The sequence below is a fragment of the Cryptotermes secundus genome, unplaced genomic scaffold (genome assembly GCF_002891405.2).
Source record: "Cryptotermes secundus unplaced genomic scaffold, Csec_1.0 scaffold991, whole genome shotgun sequence".
Classification (NCBI taxonomy): domain Eukaryota; kingdom Metazoa; phylum Arthropoda; class Insecta; order Blattodea; family Kalotermitidae; genus Cryptotermes; species Cryptotermes secundus.
In genome coordinates this window covers 306,926-313,004 of record NW_019722444.1, presented here as the reverse complement: position 1 = coordinate 313,004, position 6,079 = coordinate 306,926, and positions in this window count along the sequence as shown.

Genomic DNA, 6,079 nt, shown 5'->3' with positions numbered 1-6,079 from the left:
CCAATTTGGCCACTCAGGAATTTAAACTCCGTTAGTGGAAGTGCACACCCACGCCACTAGTAGAAGCGCATGCACAGTCCTAAATATTTATTTTTAAATGTAGTAATTAGCAGACAGACTTGAGTAAAACCCTAATAGAGGAATTAAAATGATACCTAAGTGAACAAAAACAAAAAAAGAGTATATGTATGAGTTATGCCCAAACTCATCCATGAGCCAGTACTTTTATTGCAGATTTTGCAGATTAATATGTTAACACATTAAGGACCAGTGATTTAAATCACCCTGGGGACCGCCATTATTAAACCTACTATCATAACTTCTGCACTGTTCACTTTAAAAATTAATATAAAATCTCCTAATTAATTTTATGAACTAAAATTTTTGGAGAACACTTACCAATGCTCCTAGAAATACTTGAGGATGTGATATTTCTGGAAACATTTCCCTTTGTGGAGTGGCATTGCACAGAACTTGCAAATGTAGACATACTCCTTTTTTTGTGAACTGTGCAAACACGACATTGCCTAGAAGGATGCTTCCCCTTGGAATGTTCACTCTTCACAATTTTCATGAGGGTGTTTCCCCATATCACGTGAGAGTCGCCCTGGGGGGTCCACATGAGGCCTGCGTGAGGTGGGAGTTGATGGGCCCAGTCGCACTAAGTCTTTGTCTGACGCTGGTTCTGCCGCCACCATCTGGTCTGTAGCCCAGGCCTTTTCCACATTCATCAGAAATGCTTTGTATTTCAATTTCGAATCATGGTTTAGATTTTGTGATTTTTTTTTAGATTTTTTGCTGCCCTGCAATGTTACTACACACAATGTTATTACCCGCATTATCATTGGAGCTACTGTCACTTTTACTGTGTGTGGCCACAATTCTTTGTTGTCCCCTGTCACTGCCGCTGTCTGAATCACCATGACTCCATTACTACATGTCTCATAAGGCAGGTCAGCTAGCTCATCGGAGAAGAATTTGTCCTTGATCCATTCTCCGCCACTAACTACTGGCTGATACATACAGCTTGAAGACTGCAAAGCATTTTCCTTTATAGTGGGTTAAGAAAACAGCAAGGTCAAGTTACTGATTGCTAAGTAAACATTTCAGAGTCTTATCACACATCTGCAGGCAGCTGTGTGTAACCTAGATGGCCAGAGCAAGGTATAGTGTGTTACAACCTAACATGTCCTAAAATCATGATATCATGCGACCGGTCCTCAATGTGTTAAAAATATATAGTAAAATTTGTTGTACATACTTTTTTGTTGTTATCTGCTTGATGTATATATAGGCTGAAATGAAACTCCGTATTCAATTTCACTATGAACACACAGAAAACAGATCACACTCTGTATCTCAGCCACAATGCAATTGTCTGTTCACGACCATAGAAGGGGCAATAATCTCTTGCAGCTATAATGGAGGGTCTTAGCACTGAAGAAGGGACCCCTCTAGCTTTTTCTTGAATAGCCATGCTGTAATTCTTCTGTCCTTTACTAAAAAAATTTAAAGAAAATCGGAAGAGAGTAACAAAGATGTAAAATTTGCCAGCAGAGAACCAAATGATTTTATTCCTTCCATCCGTCTTATGACACCAAGGACTGCTAAAATATGTCAACTGTTACAAGCAGGAATGAATTTATAATGCAGAACAGGGAAACCATTCTTACAGTACACATCAGAATGAAAAAGAAAAAAAAAATTGAAAATAGAGTATAATTCTTTATATAAAAATTTTCACATCTTCCGTTATAATATGTGACACTATGTTCTTTGCTGATACAAACAAAGTTAATTCCATCCTTTTATCATAAAAATTGTGTTAGATACAGCATTTTTAAGCACAATGCTTAAAATTGTTTAAGCACCGTAACAGGAACGGACATTTAAATGTGCACCAGCAGCAGGCATTTAAATAAACTCCGGCAAGCTCAAGCTTACCACCATTTCAGAGTCCGGTATTTAAAGGTTAATATTATTTTAAGCCAGAAAAGATCTGTCCCATAGTTTATGCATCTAAATTTAATTTGGACATTTCTGATTTTTGACACTTAATTTATTTTTATAGAAGGAAACAGTTGTAATATGCAGCTAATTATTTTTTGTCATAATTTCTAATTTATTTTAACAGTAGTGCCGTTTCTGTCTTTATACACTGTAAAATATTTTTAGATATTTTTTAATTGCTGTAATAATTTGTTTGGTTAACAATCAAGTTCCTTCCGTCAAATGTGACACTTTTTTAAGTTTTCCACCTCGTCAGCACCTGCCTTACATGTTTCGGCTCACCACGGAGCCATCATCAGAGGCATTTATAGTAGAAAAAGAAATCACCAACACACAAAACTTCACTTTGTCCAAGATAGCCACGTTCCAGTTAATTAAAATAATTACAAATAGTTAAAATTACCCCGAATGNTAACAGTAGTGCCGTTTCTGTCTTTATACACTGTAAAATATTTTTAGATATTTTTTTAATTGCTGTAATTATTTGTTTGGTCTTTTATTTTTGAACAATCAGTACACTTTAAAAGCTATTAAAATGTGTGATCCTGCTGATGTAGATGACATGAATAAATGACTAAGTATATAGTCTTATCTATTCCACTGTATGTTTTGTACAAGATGAACTTTTAAATGTGTGTGTATTTTCAGCATGAAGAAAACTGATTTTGAACTTCAAGACTTACTTGATTGTAGTGTGATAATAGTGAACTGTATTTTATATTTGCAATGTATTATTAGTAAATAATGATTCAAATAAAGTGAACTTGTAATAAATTTGTTTACTTTTGTATAAAGAAATCTAGTGTAAATGGAATTACTGAACTGATTAAATAGAAATAAAAAATAAAATGTTCCATATGTCCCAGTAAAAAATTCCATAAATTAAAGACAAGAAAAATACGTTATTGTACTATATTTCATGGAAACTAATGTATTTCTGTATCATATTTCTGTTAATTTGAAACACCATTTCCTAATTCCCACTCTGCCTGTTTGTCTGTGGACCTAGTGGGAGTATTTCAGGTTTCAACAGAATAATGAAGTAATACAAGTGAGATATTCTCCACAACAGATTCTACTGTCATTCAACAGTAATCAGTCATGAATACAAAATATCATTCAGTATCTCAATAATATAAACCAATTTGAATGTATGTGAAATAATTAGGTCTTATTTTAATGATTAAGTGTTAAATTTAGTGGTTAATTGATCTTGGTGTAGAGTTAGGATGAAGGATTCAAACAAAACATTGGAAATATATTGGCAAAGTAATGGTTATATTACATTACATTGTATTGCATTCCCTGGATCCAAAGTTAGTCAAAATGACTGTAGGATGTGGAATATGTCAATTAAAAATAAAACCACATGTACAGTACAACTGAAGTTTCCACACAAGAAAATCCAAGAGAAAACAGTGGCTATACATAAGGCTATTGAAAAATACATCCAGAGACACACACACACACACACACATATATATATATATATATATTTATTTATTTATTTATGAATACTGTCAACTTATGCTATTTACACAACCTTTAAATGGATGAGTAATTTTTAGGCAATGTGTATTCAACAATAAAATAAATGTGTTTATTGTTTCAATGCTATTTTAATTTTTTTTTTTTTTTTAATTCATAAGACTCTTGAGGTCAGATGGCAGATTATTGAAAATGTTGATCCCAGGATAATATGTGCTTTTCTGAAAGCATGAGAGGTTAACAGACTGTATATAGAGTTAGTACTTGTGTCTAGTGTAATGAAATTATATATGCACATGGAAGAGTTAAGATCTCTAGTCTCTTAAATAGATCTCTACAAGAATTATAAAATTTGACAACCAACATGATTCTAACAGTTTTCTTTTGCTGTGAGATGAATTACCATGGAAAACTATTTCTTAATTCCTTAAAGAGTGAATATAAGCATAATAAATTGATTTGAAACTGTCCGTGTTGCTGATATGCAACATAGATCTAACAGCATAACATGTTCCACTTAGCTCTGGAACCAACTGATCAATATGGTTTTTTTCCAATTTAATGATTGTCAATTTGTAAGCCAAGGAATTTTGTGTTCACTGCCTCGTATACTATATGTATACGTATATATATATATTTAATTAACATTGTCATGAGTTTATTGTTATAAATTTTTTATGTCTGTTTGATCTAAATTCAGGGGCAACTTGTTTGCAGAAAACCATTTACTCATTTGAGTGAGAACTTTGATATTATACTATCACATGTATGGATGATAGTACACTGTCACGTGTAGGGGGGCATGCATTACTGATATTATGAGTTACAGATTTGATTGATTGTACAAATTAGGTGTCTCTATTACAATTTCGCTTGATTAGAACAGTTCACACATTTGACTCCTGGATAACGAATCTCTCACTGTTGTCTGGATCTAGCACGAGCCTCTAGTCTTCTCTTCTTTATCCTTCTGTATTCTTCTGTCATATTCTGGCCTGTTTTGCTCAGTTATCTCCCTGAGGTAGGTTCTGGTTGAACAGTATGGAGATCACCTCCTTGAAGAGTTCTCTTTTTGTGTCTCCAATGTATCTGCCCATTTCTATATCTGTTGCCTAGGAGACATCTTCAGTAGTTCCTCTGTTGTCATGATTATTGAGACCTTCACTACTAAGTGACCGAAGTTCTATGGTTCGAGTGCATTACCTAGGAAATGTGTTTACTGAGCCCTTGCCTAGCTATACATGTTACAATACAGAACTCATCTAGGTTTTCACCAGAAATGATGAGACTAGTGTCATCAGCAAATATTATGGGTATTGATGGGGTGTTTAGTGTAGGAAGGAGGTTATTTATGTAGATAAGGAAAATCTATGGGGGAATCCAAACTTTATTGTTCCCAAGCTTGAGTAGGTACTTTGGGTTAAATTTGATGATTTTATTTCGGTGTTTTGTTTTCTGTTAGGTAGGATCTGTACCAACTTGCTGTTGCTTCTTGAATGCCAAAAAAAAAAATGCAATTTAGTTAATCAAATTTCGTGATTAATGAAGTCAAAAGCTTTTGTTTAATCACAGAATATTCCACCAACATGTGTTTTTTTTTTATTAAGAGATTTTAATACACTCTTAACTTAGAATGATGCATTTTCAGTGGATATTCCTTTCCTGAAGCCAAATTGTTCTGGGACTAGTAGTATATTATTAATCTGCAAATAATGGCTTAACCTATAGTGCATAACTTTCTTAACACTTTAGAGAAAGTTGTTAATAGTGTAATTTGTCCTGTAGTTTGACATACTAGTTTTGCCCCCCCCCTTTTTTTTTGTACTGTGGTCTTACTACTGAAAACTTAAGACCATCAGGGAAGATCCCTCTGAATAGTGTTTACAAATGTGGGTTGATGCGCGACTGATTAGAGATGCACAAACTTTTAAAATTTTACCTCTTATTCGATCATAACTTGATGAGATTTTTGCTTCGATGGAATGTATTATACGTTTCATCTCAGTTTCAGTAGTTGGAATGGTTGTAATACCAAGGAATTTTCTAGTAAATGCTCTTTTAAAATTAAATTGCATCATCTCTCACTCCCTGATGCAAGTTTAGATTTTCAGTAATTATCAGAAAAAAAAGTATTAAAGGCATCAGAATTTCCTTCTTCATTGTTTATAATATGAGATGGTATCTGTTCAGTCAGATGTAATTTTCCTGTTTTATGTTCTATAATATTTCAAGTTGTTTTTATTTGATTTTGCTATAAGCCTACAGTAATGCTGCCTTTTAGCCACTTTTATAATTCTCCTCAGGATTTTGCAGTACTTAATGTAATATGCTCTCATGTGTGGATTATTAGGGCTCCTGCTATATATTGTAACGTGTCTGGAATCCAGAAGTCACTTCTATGGAAACGCTAGAACAGACCATTGCATAAGAAGTAACAATAGCGATACTGTAATTCCAACAGTGAGCTGTTGTATCGAGAACACCGAATCTCCACGGTAACGACAAACAAAGCAACGTCTCCATGGTTATAACAGAAGGTTCATTTGCCTAGCAGCGGCGAGGGTATAAATAGGCCAGCTTC